The sequence below is a fragment of the Zingiber officinale genome, chromosome 6B (genome assembly GCF_018446385.1).
Source record: "Zingiber officinale cultivar Zhangliang chromosome 6B, Zo_v1.1, whole genome shotgun sequence".
Taxonomy (NCBI): domain Eukaryota; kingdom Viridiplantae; phylum Streptophyta; class Magnoliopsida; order Zingiberales; family Zingiberaceae; genus Zingiber; species Zingiber officinale.
In genome coordinates, this window is record NC_055996.1 from 36,706,314 (window position 1) to 36,725,711 (window position 19,398).

Consider the following 19,398-nt stretch of genomic DNA (forward strand, 5'->3'; position numbering starts at 1 on the left):
TGATTTTTCTTACTTCTTCTGCCGTCCAGGCAGGCATGTAGTAGAGTAAATCCAAATCATACTAAAAGTCCATCCAACGGAAAGATTCCATACAATATCCATATGTAAGTCCAAAACAAAACTAAAATAAAGTCTGATAGCGAAAAGCTAAAATGAAACAACTCAAAAACCAGCAGCGGAGTAGCACTACGTGCAGTGGGGACTAGCGACTGGAACTCCCTCCTGACAGCATCAACCTGAAAATAACAACAATGGAGGCGGGGTGAGTCCAACACTCAGCAGGTACAAGTAAAGAAACAACACCTAGCACTAATCATGCGACTCTCGATAAGAAAGTAAATGCAGAAATAAACAGGAGAATCTGTACTAACCAGGTCGTATAAGGTCAACTCCGAGGATAAGGAAATCTGATGCATGTCAAACATAGGTATCCAAACAATATGCAGATATAAATGCAGAAACACAAACACAAGCAATAAATGCATCATGCATATGATGCCAATGATGCGTCCGGTCACCCGATCATCTCATACAGAAGTGAGGCCGAGTGAGTAGGGCTGTGACAACCGTGCACTCTGTCGTCACTACTCCTGATGAGTGACCGAGTGGACGGGATGCTGTCGGAGTACACCTATCCTCCTACCCCAAATCATAAATGGGGGAGCGCAATGCTCTCATCTCCCGGTGCTTAAAGACGGGGAGGAATCCCTGTCGGATAACACGTTGTGTCACACTACCCATGAGCGGACCAACGGTGCCTAACAGAGTCCCTGCTGCAACACACTCAGCCTGAATCAACCACTAACCCATGAGTGGTGGTGTGTGCAGATCCATGTAACTGGCGATGTGCTCAACAATAATGGAGCGGACTATCGTACAGCATGCAATCATGCAAATGATGCATGGCAATAACCATATAAACATCCTGACTTAATCCACATATATAGAAAAGTGCACCCTAGGTCAACGAATCATATCGAATCAAAGGTACACATAAGGTATAAAAACCTAGGTCCTGAACATGGTGAAACATGGTATATCACTACCCCTATAAGCAGGTATAAACAGGTAAAATATACCTGAGATGCAAAACCAATCAATCAATCAAGCATGTAAGATTTGGGTAGTGATTAACCGAAACAGATAAGAAACACAATTAATACAACATGTTAATTTAATTACTAAGCATATCAAATGACATAAGTCAAAAGTACCCGCCTCCAATCGAAATGGTCCAAATCTGACTCCGAGATACTCGTCTCGCGTCAAAGTCCTGTGTCACCAATGTATACATTTTTATTTAGCTAAAAATTTAAATGAATAGCTAAATAAAATCCTTAATAACAATTTAGGGCAAAACCCTAAACTATAAACCTCAACCTACCTAAACAAAGTCTAACAATACATTAGGGTTAGTTACCTAATCCCTAATCCACCATTAGATCAAGAATCCAAACTTAATTCCATTTACACATGATTAATCATCTATATAATCAATCACCTAATTCCATTTATACAAATCATGAAAACTACATCACACCTAATTCAAATACATAAACAATTATGTATGTACCAATTCCTTCCTAAATCAACATGTATCATAATCATGTTCCTTACCTAGATTCACATGATCATCTAACCAAATCCTCCAATTCGGAACATGATCTACAATAAATATTCAAATACACCTAATCCTTACCTTAATTCTGCCGCTGTTGGAACTCAAGGGTTGCTGTTGGACAAAGTACTGTTGGAAGACCCTCCTCACTGCCCGGATCAAAAGAATATCATAAATCAACCTAAAAATCCATTCACAACTTCAATCCAGCCACAAAAAGAAATGTTTTTCCCTTACCCTTCTCTGGATTTGGTGAAAGTCTAGAATCCTTTGGCATGGCAGAAGACCATCGGCTGGAGACCCCACACAGACGGCGGCTGAGGAACTAGGGCAGAGGAAAGGTCGGCATCAGTAGATGTCGGCGGTGCTAGAGTGACGGCGAGAAGACATCGACGGTGAGCAGCACACAGTGGCGACGGCGCGCAACAAATCAGAAGAGGGCGAAGGGCTTAACCGACGGTGGCTCGAGCGTCGCCGGCGCTTGGGCTGTGAATCGGCGTCGGCTGCAGCACAAAGGAAATAAGGAACCGTCGCGTGGCGCCGTCGGGTGGAGAAGGCACAGTCGAGATGATGGCTAGGGCACAACGTCGGAAAATCGGAAGAGGAAGATGATGAAGAGGAGAAGAAGGAATCGACACAGTGAAGAATTCGGGAGAAGATCAGGGAAGAAATCGGAAGAGAAATGAAACCGTCGGGGGGGGGGGGCATGGTTCGGCGGAGGAAAATAAGAAAAGAAAAATAAAGGAAAAAGTAAACTTTTCCTCACTTAAATGGGTAGCCAAAACAGGCTTTCCCAGAACCCAAATCTTATCCCCGTTAACTCGTCCATACGAGCTCCGAAAAATTCCCGAAAAATTTCCAAAAATTTCGGAAAATTCTCTTATCAATATTTGCCTATTTTCGGTATTTTACAATATACGTCCACACTATCGTGGCATACAAAATTCACGGTGTTTTGAGGTGTTGGTTAATTTAAAATAGTATTGTTTGAGGAATCAATATTATTCTAAATTTAGAGTTCTGACCAAAAGTTATTTGTGATTCTTAGGATGACTTTCAACCCACTGGCCATAATACTAAAAGAGAATAAACTTACTGATCCTAACTACATAGATTGGAAAAGGAACCTGGACATTGTTCTTACTGCTGAAAGCTATAAGTTTGTACTGACTGAGCCTTGCCCTGATGCACCCACTGGTGAATCTACCCAAGAGGAGATTAAGTATCATAAGAAATGGGTAAAAGCAGATGAGATGACGCGGTGTTACATTTTGGCTTCAATGTCAAATGTATTGCAACATCAGCATCAAGATTTACCAACAACTTATGATATTATGAACAATCTCAAGGAGCTCTTTGGTCACCAGGATCGGGCCTCTAGGCAAGAAGCCATGAGAAAGATAATGACGGCCACCATGCAAGAGGGTACTCCCGTCAGGGATCATATCCTAAAGATGATGGCTTATCTAAATGAAATACAAATCCTTGGAGGAGAAATTGATGGGGAAACCCAGATCGATATGATCCTCCAAACGCTACCTAGAAGTTTTGAGCAATTCCACCTGAATTATAATATGAATAAAAGGGTATATTCATTGGCGGAACTACTGACAGAACTTCAGGCAGCAGAAGGTTTGTTTCGTCACAATTCTCAGATTCACTATGCTGAAAATGGTTCTACTTCTAAACCGAAAGGAAAGAAGAAGAAGAAACAAGTTAGCTCAGCAAAGAAGGTGAATAAATCTTAGAGTACAGGACCTAAAGCTGGAGTGAAGAAGCCGAAGGGTAAGTGCTTCATCTGCAAGCAGTCAGGGCATTGGAAGGCAGACTGTCCTCGTAGGAATCAAAACAACAAAGGTATATCTCATGCTCTAGTTGTTGAAACATGTTTAGCGGTGTTATCTACTAGCACCTGGTGTGTAGATACGGGAGCCACTGATCATGTCTATAATTCTTTGCAGGGGTTTTAGGAAACCCAACGACTATATGAAGGAGAGATAACCGTCTACATGGGCAATGCTACTAAGGTGGCGGCTGTTGCAGTGGAGACGTCTACTTATCTTTTGATAGGAATAGAAAATTGGTTTTAAGAAATTATCTTTATGTACCCAGTTTTAGAAAGAATTTAATTTCAGTTTCTAAACTGTATTTGGATGGATATTTTGTTTCCTTTAATAACAATGTAGTTATAAAGAGAAATAAAGTGATTATCTGTTCTGGTGCATTAGTTGGAAATTTATATACTTTAAATCCAATTTCTTCCACAAAGCAAAATATGAAAATTTATAACACATCTTCTAACACTAATAAGAGAAAACAACCTTCGGAAATGAACCAAGAGTATCTTTGGCATCTAAGGCTTGGTCATATTAACTTAAGTAGGATTCAAAGGCTTATAGTCGATGGACTCTTGGGTTCATTAGAGTTGGAAAATTTTCCAACTTGTGAATCTTGCTTGGAAGGTAAAATGACCAAGAGGCCTTTTAAGGCCAAGGGGTATAGAGCTAAAGAAGCGTTAGAATTGGTTCATTCTGATTTGTGTGATCCTATGTCTATCCAGGCGAGAGGTGGTTTTGAATATTTTGTCTCTTTTATAGACGATTATTCAAGATACGGATACATTTACCTAATGTGCCGCAAGTCTGAGTGCTTTGATAAGTTCAAAGAGTACAAGGCTGATGTGGAGAAACGACTAGGTAAAAGTATCAAGACACTATGGTCTAATCGTGGTGGCGAATACCTCTTAGGAGAGTTTAGGAATTACTTATCAGAGATTGAGATTCAATCCCAATTGTCCGCACCTGGTACACCCCAACAGAATGGTGTGGCAGAACGAAGGAATAGGACTCTTATGGAGATGGTTAGATCGATGATGAGTTATTCAGAATTACCAAATTCGTTTTGGGGATACACTTTTGAAACGGCAGCGCACATTCTGAACTTAGTACCTTCTAAATCAGTATCTTCTACTCTCACAGAATTGTGGAATGGGCGAAAGCCCAGTCTAAGACATATTCAGATTTAGGGTAGTCCAGCACATGTGCTGAAACCAGATGCTGATAAGTTAGAATCTCGTACACAAGTTTGCGTGTTTGTGGGTTATCCCAGAGGAGCGAAAGGTGATTTATTTTATAGTCCTAAAGACCAGAAGGTCATTGTTAGCACCAATGCCCAGTTTTTAGAAGAATACTATATAATGGATCACAAGCCCAGTAGCAAAGTTGTTCTAGAAGAAGTTAGAGAGGACACGTCTACTTTAGTACCAACAGTACAAGATGAAGTACCACAAGAGACTGCAACACGTGTCACACATGATACACAACCACAGACGGTGCCTCGTCGTAGTGGGAGAGTTGTGAGGGAACCTGAGAGATTCATGTTTTTAGGAGAGTCTTGGGACTTGATCCCGGGTAAACATGAACCTGATCCCCGAACATATGACGAAGCACTCCAAGATATAGATGCAGTATCTTGGCAAAAGGCAATGAATTCTGAAATAGAGTCTATGTACTCTAATAAGGTCTGGGAGCTTGTAGAACCACCTGATGGTGTAAAAGCTGTTGAATGTAAGTGTATCTACAAAAGGAAAAGAGGGACAGACGGGAAGGTAGAAACCTTCAAAGTTAGGCTTGTTGCGAAAGGGTACACTCAGAAAGAGGGAATCGATTATCAGGAAACCTTTTCACCGGTAGCCTTATCCATTGCCGCTCATATGGATTATGAGATTTGACAAATGGATGTCAAGACAGCTTTCCTTAATGGAAGTCTTGAAGAAAACATCCATAGGAAGCAACCAGAAGGGTTCATTGAAAAAGGCAAAGAGCATCTAGTGTGCAAGCTCAATCGGTCCATTTATGGACTGAAGCAAGCTTCAAGATCTTGGAACATCCGATATAATGAAGTAATCCAGTCATATGGATTTATTCAGTGTCCGGATGAGTCTTGTGTATACAAGAAGTGTAACGGAAACGTGGTGGTATTTCTTGTACTATACGTAGATGATATTTTGTTAATTGGCAACAATGTCAAGGTATTATCGGAAGTAAGGGTATGGTTGTCCAAACAATTTGATATGAAGGACTTAGGAGATTGTGCACACATTCTTGGGATCAAAGTTATAAGGGATCGCAAGAAAAGAATCTTGTGTCTGTCCCAAGCTTCATATATAGATACAATCCTTGCTCGTTTTAGCATGCAGAATTCCAAAAAGGGGTTCTTACCTTTTAGGCATGGAGTAGCTCTATCTAAAGAGATGTCTCCAAAGACATCAAAGGAGATAGAGGACATGAAAGCAGTTCCTTATGCTTCGGCTGTAGGAAGCCTTATGTATACAATGCTGTGTACGAGACCTGATATTTGTTTTGCCGTGGGCATGGTTAGCAGATATAAGAGTAACCCTGGACAAGGACATTGGACTGCGGTAAAGCATATATTAAAGTACCTGAGAAGGACTAGAGATTATGTGCTAGTTTACCAATCAGACGATTTGCTCCCTGTGGGTTACACAGATTCAGATTTCCAATCAGATAGGGACAACAGTAAGTCTACATCAGGCTATGTGTTTACTTTAGGAAGTGGAGCCATTGCATGGAGGAGTGTTAAGAAGAAATACGTTTCGGACTCAACCATGGAAGTTGAGTATGTGGCAGCCTCTGAGGCAGCTAAAGAAGCTGTATGGCTCAGGAACTTTCTAATGGACTTAGATGTGATTCCTGGTTTGCCCAAAATCATCACAATTTATTGTGATAATAGCGGCGCAGTTGCAAACTCGAAAGAACCACGAGCCCATAAGGCAAGTAAACATATAGAGCGCAAGTACCACCTGATACGAGATATCGTGAAGTGCGGAGAAGTTGTCATCGCCAAGATTGCATCAGCAGATAACCTGGCAGATCCTTTCACTAAGGCCCTTCCAGCAAAAGCTTTCGATCGGCATGTGGCGGGGATGGGAATCAGATGTATGGCAGCAGATATGGCAGCTTAGTCATTAGTATAAGTGGGAGATTGTTAGAGTGTATACTGAAAGCCTAAGCTTTTGTAGACATTTGTTTTGAATAAAGAATCACATTTGGTCAAATTAGCTACATTTATTTGTAGTTGTTCAATTAATTTACATTGTAGATAACATAATATGTGGTGTCACATACAGAAGATAATGTTATCAGTACCTTATAAATTATAAACAGTAGCTCTCGACCAAGATGGAAAGGAACAAACCATTGGTAGGTCGTAGTGTAATTAGGTATTAGTTTATCTTAACTATATAATTACACTAGTACACTTAGAGTGTATTGAGTAGGACCATCGTTTCTTTTATACTGACTTTATAAAGGAACAAATACCTCGGTTATTATGGAAGTGTGTGCTCTTAATCCTAATATAATAACAAGCACATATATTTGATATTTATTTCTTTAATTTGTCAATGGGTGAGATTTAGTTCGATAAATCAATAAGCCTGATAAGTTGGGAAATGATATCACTTATAGTGTGTGTTGTTGATTATAGAAGGAAACTGTGTTCTAGTGATCTAGGTTGATAATGTCCCCAAGAGGAGCTCATAAGGATTGTCATGTTAAATCCTGCAGGTGGACTTAGTCCGACATGATAATAAGGTTGAGTGGTACTACTCTTGGACTAAGATATTAATTAAATAAGTTGTCAGTAACTCACTTAATTAATGGACATTCGACATCTTAAACACAGGGAGACTAACACACTCATAATAAGAAGGAGCCCAAAAATATAATTTGGGATTGGTGCGGTAGTTCAATAATAGTTCTCTAGTGGAATGAATTATTATTGATAAAATTAAGTTGTGTGTTCGGGGCGAACACGGGATGCTTAATTTTATCGAGAGACCAAAACTAATTCCTCCTCTCGGTCCCTATCATAGCCTCTTAGTTATAGAGTACTATACCCACCTATACCCACCTTCATACCCATGTTGTAGGGGCCGACCAAGCTAGCTTGAGGACCAAGCTAGGGCCGGCCAAGCCTTGGTCCATGGGTGGCCGACCCTAGCTTGAACCCAAGCTTAGGTGGCTGGCCCTATTAAAATAGAAAAGAATTTTAATTTTAAAATTTTCTTATGTGTAAGATATAATTTAAAAGAGAGATTAAAAATTAAAATATCTCTTTTATAAGTTTCTACAAAAGATTAAGAAAAGAGATTAAATCTCTTTCCTTATTTGTATATTGAAAAGATATTTTATTTTTCTTCTTTGTAAATTATTCACATGTTGAAAAATTAAAATTATAGAAATTTCTTTTTATCAACCATGAAGGGATTTTAAAGGGAAATTTTATTTTTTAAATTTTTCGGAAACAAATAAGGAATTTTTATTGGTTGATTGAAAATTACCTTATTTGCTCTTCCATGAGGTGGCCGACCATGACATGGGTTATTAGGAAATTTTATTTAATTTTTCTTAATTAATTCATGTCAAGAAAAGTGAAGGAAATTTTATTGTAATTAAATTTCCTTATTTGCCAAAGCTAAGGATTATAAAAGAGGGGGTTTGGGTGCCTTCAAGGTGAACAAGCTCTATTCTATTTTCTCTCTTTTTTCTTCCTTGGTGTGGCCGACCCCTTCAAGTTCTCTTCTCTCCTTGGTGTGGCCGAAACTCTCATCCTTCTTGGAGATCAAGTGGAGGCCGAATCTTAGCTTTGAGAAGAAGGAGAGAAAGCTTTCATCCCTTGGAGCTTGGTTGGTGGAAAAAGTTCTTCATCCTTTGAGTTGTTTTGTGTTTGGCCAAAACTTGAAGGAAGGAGAAGAAGGTGCTAGGTGGTTCTCGTCTCGAAAGATTGTTGCCCACACAACGTCCGAGATTAGAAGAGGAATACGGTAGAAGATCAAGAGGTTATTATTCACAAAGAAAGGTATAACTAATAATTGTTTTCCGCATCATGTTAGTTTTGTTTCTTTGTAAAAATACCAAATACAAGAGGCATGCGATTCTAGTTTTCGAATTAGTTTTTGAAGTTGTGTTCTTTTGTTTTTTCTTTTCCTTGTGATTTGATTGTTCTTAGCGGTTAACTTAGGGTTACTATGGGAAGGTTAAATATTTAATTTCCTTAAAAGGCTTTGTCTAGTTGGTGGTGGTTGCTCCCATATCCAAGAAGGCCGTGTGCCTCGCCATGCAGTACTGAAAGCCGATTTTGGAAATAGATATTTAATTGTCTTCGTGACCTAGGTGATTTGGATCGAACGTGTTAAGTTCCGCAGGAGATCCAAGTCTAAACCTAAAAGAACAAATAAATTAAACTTAGGATCAAACGTGTTAAGTTTCGCAGGCGATCCAAGTTTAATTTAAAAGAACACATGGTAGCTAGGAAAAGGTTCAGACCTTTGTACAAAATTTTTATACAGTGGAACTGTTAGGTTTTCCCAGTATTAACCAACACCCATGTTGTATGTTATATGCTAAATGTCATGTGCACTTATGCTATCACGTTATGAGTTCTTATGATATGCTTATGTATGAGCATTATGCCATCATGTTGGAATCTCTTATGATATGCTTTATGTTATGTGCACTATATGCTATCATGATATGTTTATGAAAGGCTTATGTAAGATGAAAAGCCTAAGAGATGCTTCCCTTAAGTTGGGATCAAGAGCTCTCTCATGATATGACAAGAATATGATATGCTATGATATGTCAAGGAACATGATATGCTATGATATGATAAGAAACATGATATGCTATTTTACTTTGTATGGCTTGTACCAAGGGTGGGCTCCATAAGCGCCCCTAGGTCGATGGTCTATGAAACGTGGCTAGTAAAAGGGATGGGCTCCTAAGCGGCCCTACGTCGATGGTCTATGAAACGGGCCTAGTTCCTAGTAGGTTCAAGATTTGCTACCTTGGATCTATTTAGGATGCGCGCATTTATGTATGTATGTGGTACAAGCCAGGCCCTCATGTTGAGATTATGTTTAGTATTTATATGATATATGCTTTCAAAAGGACATCTTGCATATACTCATCTCATGACACATGTTTTCAAAAGAACATCTTGCATCTACAAGTTCATGTTTATTGTAACGCCCGCCCCTCCTGCTAGTAGGGCAGGGTTGTTGGTTGCTACTCGGAAAACCTAGAGGTTCCACTGTACAAAAATTTTGTACAAAGCTCTGAACCTTTTCCTAGCTACCATGTGTTCTTTTAAATTAAATTTTGGATCGCCTGCAGAACTTAACACGTTTGATCCAAAACTTAATCTATTCGTTCTTTTAGGTTTTGACTTGGGTCTCCTGCAGAACTTAACACGTTCGACCCAAATCACCTTAAGTTATTAATTCCATTAAATATTAATTTCCATAATATTTATGGGAGCAACCACCACCGACTAGACAAAACCTTTTATGGAAAGCTAATATTTAATTTCCTAAAATAACTTTAGGTTAACCGAAAAGAACAATCAAATCACAAGGAAAAGAAAAACAAAAGAACACTATATCGAAAACAAATTCGAAACTCTAGAATCGTATGCCTCTTGTATTTAGTATTATTTCCAAAAATAACTAGTATGATACGGAAAGAAAAATTACTAGTTATACCTTTTAGAAAAACCTCTTGATCTTCTATCGTATTCCTCTTTTAACCTCGGACGTTGTGTGGGCAACTATCTTCCGAGATGAGAACCACCAAGCACCTTCTTCTTCCTTGCAAGTTTCGGCCATCAAAACTTCTTCTAGGATGAAGAGGTTCGGCCACCACCACCATGCTCCAAGGGATGCTAGAAACAAAGCTTTCTTTCTCTCCTTCTTCTTCTTCTTCTCTAAACTTGATCCGGCCACCATATGAGTCTCCACAAGAAGGATGAGGTTCGGCCATCAAAGAGAAGAAAAGAGGAGAGGATGGCCAGCCACACCAAGGAAGAAAAAGAGAGAGGAAAAATAATAGAGTTGTTCTTCATGAAGGCACCTCTACCCTCTCTTTTATAATCCTTGGCCTTGGCAAATAAGGAAATTTAAATAAAAATTTCCTTAATTCTTTTGCCATTGATAAGGAAAATTTATTTAATTAAAAATAATTTTTTTCTCATCAACAATGTGGCCGGCCACTTTAAACCAAGCAAGGAAAATTTAATTCAATCAAGAATTAAAACTTTCCTAATTTGTTTCCAGAAATTTTATAAAAAATTTCTCTAATAATTTTCCTTCATGATGGTCAATAAAAAGGAAATTTTATAAATTAAAATATTTCTTTTAAACATGTGGATAAAAAGAAAGTTATCTTTAAAAATTAAAATATCTTCCAATCTACAAATAAGGAAAGATATCTAATCTTTTCTTAATCCTTGTAGAAGCTTTATAAAAGAGATATTTAATTTTTAAACTCTCTTTTAAATCATGAACATGATTAAAAGGAAAGTTTTTACCAAAATTAAAATCAACCTTTTAATCTACAAATAAGGAAAGAGATTTAACTCTTCTCTTAATCTTTTGTAGAATCTTATAAAAGGAAAGATTTAAATTTTTAAACTCTCTTTTAAATCATGTTATCCACATGAGAAAAATTTAAAAAATAAAATTCCTTTTTATTTTAATAGGGCCGGCCACCTAAGCTTGAGTTCAAGCTAGGGCCGGCCACATGAATTCACCCATGAACCAAAACATGGCCAGCCCTAGCTTGGTCTCCAAGCTAGCTTGGCCGGCCCCCTATAGGATGGGTAAGAAGGTGGGTATAGGTGGGTATAGTACTCTATAATTAAGAGGCTACGATAGGGACCGAGAGGAGGAATTGGTTTTGGTCTCCCGATAAAATTAAGCATCCCGTGTTCGCCCCGAACACACAACTTAATAATTCATTCCACTGAGAATTATTATTGAACGCAATCCCAAATTACATTTTGGGCTCCTTCTTATTATGAGTGTGTTAGTCTCCCTGTGTTTAAGATAACAAATGTCCACTAATTAAGTAAGTTACTGACAACTCACTTAATTAATATCTAGCTCCAAGAGTAGTACCACTCAACTTCATCGTCATGTCGGACTAAGTCCACCTGCAGGGTTTAACATGACAATCCTTTTGAGCTCCTCTTGGGGACATTCTCAACCTAGTATCTCTAGGACACAGTTTCCTTCTATAATCAACAACACACACTATAAGTGATATCATTTCCCAACTTATCGGGCTTATTGATTCATCGAACTAAATCTCACCCATTGATAAATTAAAGAAATAAATATCAAATATATGTGCTTATTATTATATCAGGATTAAGAGCACACACTTCCATAATAACCGAGGTCTTTGTTTCTTTATAAAATCAGTATAAAAGAAACGACCTCAAATGGTCCTACTCAATACACTCTAAGTGTACTAGTGTAATTATACAGTCAAGATAAACTGATACCTAATTACACTACGACCTTCTAATGGTTTGTTCCTTTCCATTTTGGTCGTGAGCTACTGTTTATAATTTATAAGGTACTGATAACATGATCCTCTGTGTGTGACACCACACACCATGTTATCTACAATATAAATTAATTGAACAACTACATTTATCACAAATGTAGACATTTGACCAATGTGATTCTTATTTCTAGATAAATGTTTATACCAAAAGCTAGGCTTTTAGTTTACACTCTAACAATCTCCCATTTATACTAAAAGACTAAGCTGCCATATCTGCTGCCATACATCTGATTCCCATCTCTTCAACATGCCCATCAAAAGCTCTTGCCTTAAGGACCTTAGTGAAAGGATCTATAGGTCATCACCTGATGCAATCTAGGCGGCAACAACTTCTCCTCGTTTATACGATTCCTCGTATTGGGTGGTACTTGCGCTCTATTGTGTTTACTTGCCTTATAGACTTATGGTTTCTTCGAGTTTGCTACTGCACCAACATTATTACAATAAATTGTAATAATTTTTGGACAAACCAGAAATCATATCTAAGTCTATCTTGAGGTTATTGAGTCATTCAGCTTTTATGGCTACCTCAGAGGCTTGTCATATACTAAGCTTCTATGGTGGAGTCCAGAAAAACACCTATGCTTATCACTCTTTCATAGTTATGACTTTACCTCCTAAAGTAAACACAAAACCCCGAGGTTGACTTATTATTTTCCCTATCCGATTGGAAGTCAAAATCCATGCAACCCACAAGGACTAAATTAACTGCCTTGTAAGCTAGCATATAATCTCTAGTGCCTCTAAGGTACTACAATATATGCTTTACTGCAGTCCACTGTCCTTGTCCAGGGTTACTTTGATATCTGCTAACTATGCCCTTGGCAAACAGATTTCTAATCTCGTGTATAGCATACATTAGGCTTCCAACAGCCGTAGCATAAAGAACTGCCTTTATTTCCTTTATCTCCTTTGATGTCTACAGAGACATATCTTTAGATAAAGTTACTCCATCCTGAAAAGGTAAGAAACCTTTCTTGGAGTTTTGTATGCTTAAAACGAGCAAGAATTTTTCCGATGTATGAAGCTTGGGATAAGTAAAATATTCTTTTCTTGCGATCCCTTATTACTTTGATCTCAAGAATATATACATTCTCCCAAGTCCTTTTATATCGAATTGTTTTGGACAACCATACCCTTACTTCTGACAATATTTTGATATTGTTTCCAACTACCAAAAATGTTATCTAAGTATAGTACAAGAAATACCACCACGTTTCTATCACATCTTTTGTATACACAAGACTTATCCGGTTACTAAATCCATAGATCTGGATTACTTTGATAAACCGGATGTTCCAAGACCTTGAAGCTTTGCCTCAGTCCATAGACTGATTGAGCTTACACACAAGATGCTTTTAGCCCTTTGCAATGAACCCTTCTGGTTGCTTTATATAGATGTTTTCTTCAAGACTTCCATTAAGGAATGCTGTCTTGACATCCACTTGCCAAATAGATAAAAGAATCCGGATAGACTTAAGCATGGCTACCAGTGAAAAAGTTTCCTTTTTCATCTAGCCTTGCTTTGAAAGTTTCTACCTTCCTGTCTATCCCTCTTTTCCTAATATAGACCTTTTTACACCCAAAGGCTTTTATACCATTTGGTGGTTCTATAAGCTTCCAGATTTTATTAGAATACATATATTCTAATTCTGTTATTCATTACTCTTTGTCAAGATATTGCATCTTTATCTTGGAGTGCTTCGTCATATGTCCGGAGATCAGGTTCATGTCCTCCAGGGATCGAGTCCAAAAACTCTCCCAAAACATAAATCTTTTTAGGTTGCCTAACAACCCTCCCACTACGATGAGGCACTAACTGTAATTGTGTATCATTTATGATACGTATTGCAGTTTCTTGTGATATTTCATCTTGTACAGTTGGTACTAGATTAGACATGTCCTTTATTATTTCCTTAAGAACAAATTTACTTATGGGCATGAGGTTTATTACATAGTCCTTTTCTAAAAATCGGTCATTGATGCTAACAATAACCTTCTGATTTTTAAGACTATAAACCTACTTTCATTTCTCTAGGATAACCCACAAACAAGTGAATTCCTGTCCAACTTATCATTGTCTCTCTTCAGCATATGTGCTGGACTACCCGAATCTGAATATGCTTCAAAATAGGCTTACACCTATTCAGCAATTCTATATGAGTAGAGAGTTCTGACTTTGGAAGGTACTATGTTCACTTCCGTTTCCAGAGTATATCCTTAAAATGAATTTGGTAATTTTCTAAATAACTCATCATCAATCTACTTATTTCCATAAGAGTCCTATACCTTCCTTTTTCTACACCATTCTGTTGGGATATACCTAGGTGTAGTTAGTTGGGATTGAATCCCTACTTCTGATAAGTGACTCCTAAATTCTCCCAAGAGGTACTTGCCACTACGATCTCACCGTAGTGTCTTGATACTTTTACCTTGACATTTCTCCACATCAGCCTCATACTCTTTGAACTAATCAAAGCACTTAGACTTGTGGCACATCAAGTAAATGTATCCGTATATCAAATAGTTGTCTATAAAATAGACGAAATATTTGAAACAACCTCTTGCTTGGATAGTCATAGGATCACACAAATCAGAATGAACCAATTTCAACATATCTTTGACTCCATACCCCTTAGACTTGAAAGCTTCTTGGTTATTCTTTCAAGTAAGACTCGCAGGTTGGAAAGATTTCCACTACTAATGAACCCAAAAGTTCATCAGCTACCAATGAATCATACTCAAGTTAATATAACCTAGCCTTAGATGCCAAAGATATAATTGGTTCATTTCCGAAGGTTACTTTCTCTTAAAGTTAGAAGATGTGTTACTAATTTCCATTTGTTGCATCGCGAAAGTTATTGGATTTATAAATTGCCAACACCAGAACAGATAACTTCCCTCTTTTTCTTAATAACAACTTTGTTATTAAAAGAGGCAGAATATCATGTTCTTTGAATAGTTTAGAAACTGAAAACTAGTTCTTTCTAAACTTGGTGCGTAAAGACAATTACTCAAAAATCCATGTTTTATTTTTATCAAAGATAAACATCTCCCACTGCAACAGCTGCCACTTTTACAGCAGTGCCCATGTGGACGGTGTTTTTATTTTCATTTAGTTGTCGGGTTTCCTAGAACCCTGCAATGAATTGCGGACATGATTAATGGCATCTGTATCTACACTCCAGGTTCTGGTAGATAACACCACTAAACATGTTTCAACTAATGAATAAAATACACCTATATTGTTCTTAGTTCTAAGAGGACAGTCTACCTTAATGTCCAAATCCTATTTCCAATCAATTATAATTGGGACCACTAAGTCTATCCTAAAGTATATCAGCTAGGAATTGACCATCATCCTAAGAATCTCAAAAATATTTGGTTAAGACCAACTCCTTAAAAATCCCCATGAATTTTGTATGCCACGTTAGTGTGGACGTATACAAATTCAAAGAGGAAATTTTATCATTTAATTTTATTATCTCGTCAACCTTACTTTATGACGAATAAAATTAATAGTTGGTCTATCTTTAATCAAATATTTGGTCAAGACTTCTAAATTTAAAATAATATTGATTCCTCTAACAATACTATTTAAATTTACCAACACCTCAAAACATCGTGAATTTTGCATGCCACGTTAGTGTGGACGTATACAAAATCAACATTTGTAAGAGGAGGGTTTTACCCATTAACTATCTTGTCAACGTAACTTTATGACAAATAAAATTATCTCAAACACCGTTAATTTTGTATGCCACGTTAGTGTGGACGTATACAAAATCAATCATTTGTAAGAGGGGTTTTAACCCTTTAATTTTATTATCTTGTCAACCTAGTTTTATGACAAATTAATAGTTGGTTTCATTTGGTCACACAAATAATAACAGTGACTCCGATGGGGAGGATACTATTAGATGTGTCTAAGTGTATACCATTACTTGACACTAAGTCCATTAATAAGATTATGCCCCTTCCGTTGGGGAAGATCACACGCTCTTAATTAACTTCCTATAGTCATCCAAAAATGGAAGTCTGTTCTAGTGATCCGCAAACAAGCTCATCCGTTATGGAGGAAGGCACTCAGAGCCAACACGCAAGCTTGTTTGCATCACTTACAAACCAGTAATGGAGACCATGTGATTTACTTAAAAATCCCTCTCCCACTTAGTTATTTATCAATGAGGAATTTTAACTATGCTAGCCTACTAAACTTGTAAACTAACATGCACACACAGCACAATATAAAAGCAATAAATAGAAAATCTAATTTTCAACTATTATGGCTTTTATCTCTAGTTGTCCTCCGTGTGTTGTCATCCCAAGCTGCTGCCATATTTGGCCACCGCCACCGGGTCTAGCTGTCGCATCCATCTTGCTCCTTGTTCCGCTGCGCCTCTGGTCCTTAGAAGGTTCCACGCTTTGCAAGATTCGATCCGCGACATAAATAGAATTTTACAATTTTGATCCTATATTCCATAAAAGGAATGTACATGTATCTAGATCAAAAATAAAATCCTAAATACAGCTCCTGCTGTATTTTATAATACAATCATGCACACACATATAAATGCCCTTGACATGTCCAAGGGTCCAATCACACACATAATAACTATAAGCCATAATAGTTGGATCCTGCATCCACAAAGTTAGCACATCCTACTATTATCCTGCCTAAATTATGTATGACATGTACATAATTAAACTAATACCAAATACACAGAGGCAAAACCCTAGCTCTGATACCAATTGTTGGTTGCTACTCGGAAAACCTAGAGGTTCCACTGTACAAAAATTTTGTACAAAGGTCTGAACCTTTTCCTAGCTACCATGTGTTCTTTTAAATTAAATTTTGGATCGCCTGCGGAACTTAACACGTTTGATCCAAAACTTAATCTATTCGTTCTTTTAGGTTTTGACTTGGGTCTCCTGCGGAACTTAACACGTTCGACCCAAATCACCTTAAGTTATTAATTCCATTAAATATTAATTTCCATAATTGGTTCCCAGTACTGACGTGGCGAGGCACATGGCCTTCTTGGATATGGGAGCAACCACCACAGACTAGACAAAACCTTTTATGGAAAGCTAATATTTAATTTCCTAAAATAACTTTAGGTTAACCGAAAAGAACAATCAAATCACAAGGAAAAGAAAAACAAAAGAACACTATATCGAAAACAAATTCGAAACTCTAGAATCGTATGCCTCTTGTATTTAGTATTATTTCCAAAAATAACTAGTATGATGCGGAAAGAAAAATTACTAGTTATACCTTTTAGAAAAACCTCTTGATCTTCTATCATATTCCTCTTCTAACCTCGGACGTTGTGTGGGCAACTATCTTCCGAGATGAGAACCACCAAGCACCTTCTTCTTCCTTGCAAGTTTCGGCCATCAAAACTTCTTCTAGGATGAAGAGGTTCGGCCACCACCACCATGCTCCAAGGGATGCTAGAAACAAAGCTTTCTTTCTCTCCTTCTTCTTCTTCTTCTCTAAATTGATCCGGCCACCATATGAGTCTCCACAAGAAGGATGAGGTTCGGCCATCAAAGAGAAGAAAAGAGGAGAGGATGGCCAGCCACACCAAGGAAGAAAAAGAGAGAGGAAAAATAATAGAGTTGTTCTTCATGAAGGCACCTCTACCCTCTCTTTTATAATCCTTGGCCTTGGCAAATAAGGAAATTTAAATAAAATTTTTAATTCTTTGCCATTGATAAGGAAAATTTATTTAATTAAAATAATTCTTTTCTCATCAACAATGCCACTTTAAACCAAGCAAGGAAAATTTAATTCAATCAAGAATTAAAACTTTCCTAATTTGTTTCAAATTTTATAAAAATTTCTCAATAATTTTCCTTCATGATGGTCAATAAAAAGGAAATTTTATAAATTAAAATATTTCTTTTAAACATGTGGATAAAAGAAAGTTATCTTTAAAATTAAATTTCTTCCAATCTACAAATAAGGAAAGATATCTAATCTTTTCTTAATCCTTGTAGAAGCTTTATAAAAGAGATATTTAATTTTAAACTCTCTTTTAAATCATGAACATGATTAAAAGGAAAGTTTTTACCAAAATTAAAATCAACCTTTTAATCTACAAATAAGGAAAGAGACTTAACTCTTCTCTTAATCTTTTGTAGAATCTTATAAAAGGAAAGATTTAAATTTTAAACTCTCTTTTAAATCATGCTATCCACATGAGAAAAATTTTAAAAATAAAATTCCTTTTTATTTTAATAGGGCCGGCCACCTAAGCTTGAGTTCAAGCTAGGGCCGGCCACATGAATTCACCCATGAACCAAAACATGGCCGGCCCTAGCTTGGTCTCCAAGCTAGCTTGGCCGGCCCCCTATAGGATGGGTAAGAAGGTGGGTATAGGTGGGTATAGTACTCTATAATTAAGAGGCTACGATAGGGACCGAGAGGAGGAATTGGTTTTGGTCTCCCGATAAAATTAAGCATCCCGTGTTCACCCCGAACACACAACTTAATTTTATCAATAACAATTCATTCCACTAGAGAATTATTATTGAACTACCGCACCAATCCCAAATTACATTTTTGGGCTCCTTCTTATTATGAGTGTGTTAGTCTCCCTGTGTTTAAGATAACAAATGTCCACTAATTAAGTAAGTTACTGACAACTCACTTAATTAATATCTAGCTCCAAGAGTAGTACCACTCAACTTCATCGTCATGTCGGACTAAGTCCACCTGCAGGGTTTAACATGACAATCCTTTTGAGCTCCTCTTGGGGACATTCTCAACCTAGTATCTCTAGGACACAGTTTCCTTCTATAATCAACAACACACACTATAAGTGATATCATTTCCCAACTTATCGGGCTTATTGATTCATCGAACTAAATCTCACCCATTGATAAATTAAAGAAATAAATATCAAATATATGTGCTTATTATTATATCAGGATTAAGAGCACACACTTCCATAATAACCGAGGTCTTTGTTTCTTTATAAAATCAGTATAAAAGAAACGACCTCAAATGGTCCTACTCAATACACTCTAAGTGTACTAGTGTAATTATACAGTCAAGATAAACTGATACCTAATTACACTACGACCTTCTAATGGTTTGTTCCTTTCCATTTTGGTCGTGAGCTACTGTTTATAATTTATAAGGTACTGATAACATGATCCTCTGTGTGTGACACCACACACCATGTTATCTATAATATAAATTAATTGAACAACTACATTTATCACAAATGTAGACATTTGACCAATGTGATTCTTATTTCTAGATAAATGTTTATACCAAAAGCTAGGCTTTTAGTATACACTCTAACAAGGGTTACTTACTACTTATCTATTTGC

General features: G+C 37.2%; 1 long non-coding RNA gene across 1 annotated transcript; it reads right to left on the reverse strand.

Annotated features, from left to right (window-relative positions):
- Window positions 1-1,217: 1,217 nt before the first annotated feature.
- Window positions 1,218-1,901, reverse strand: LOC121990082. The gene is made up of 3 exons (XR_006114437.1): window positions 1,856-1,901; window positions 1,700-1,767; window positions 1,218-1,273 (listed from the first exon to the last, which is right to left on the reverse strand). It is a non-coding gene; the product is annotated as an uncharacterized LOC121990082 (long non-coding RNA).
- Window positions 1,902-19,398: the final 17,497 nt, after the last annotated feature.